Source organism: Drosophila guanche, unplaced genomic scaffold (genome assembly GCF_900245975.1).
Source record: "Drosophila guanche unplaced genomic scaffold, DGUA_6, whole genome shotgun sequence".
NCBI classification, from domain to species: domain Eukaryota; kingdom Metazoa; phylum Arthropoda; class Insecta; order Diptera; family Drosophilidae; genus Drosophila; species Drosophila guanche.
Window position 1 is genome coordinate 1 of NW_023008028.1, and position 526 is coordinate 526.

At 30.2% G+C, this 526-nt stretch overlaps 1 pseudogene; it reads right to left on the reverse strand.

The window, feature by feature from the left end:
- Nucleotides 1-327: 327 nt before the first annotated feature.
- Nucleotides 328-506, reverse strand: LOC117591793 (annotated as a pseudogene).
- Between the last annotated feature and the right edge of the window lie 20 nt (nucleotides 507-526).

Below are 526 nucleotides of genomic sequence, written 5' to 3' on the forward strand. Positions count from 1 at the left end.
TTATAACAAACACCACGAATAATAATATTTATTTTTACAACAACGTTCCTTTCAAATCATTAATAAGAGGCAATTCTAGATGAAAAAAATAAATCATTTTTTATGCTAGACATTCCTCAGTATTATTTGATCCAATAAGGAAAAAAATAACATATTTTCTTCGTTATTCTCACACAAATATATACAACAATGAGAGATAGATAATGCATTTCCATTTAATGTCAATATTATGAATATTTTTGTACATAAGTGTACATATATCCAATAATATACAATATGCTTGAACATTTCGTAAAATTTTCAAACAACTTATTTAGCATAGTCTTACAACCCTCAACCATATGTAGTTCAAGCAGCACTATAAAATTAATTAAAGTACATAACAGCATGGACTGCGATATGCGTTCAAAATGTCGATGTTCATGTGTCCTGCAGTTCACACGATGACGCACAGTTTGCTGCGTTCTTCATCGACCCATGAGCCGAGTGATCCACCGCTTAGAGTGATTAAAATTTGTTTGTTATT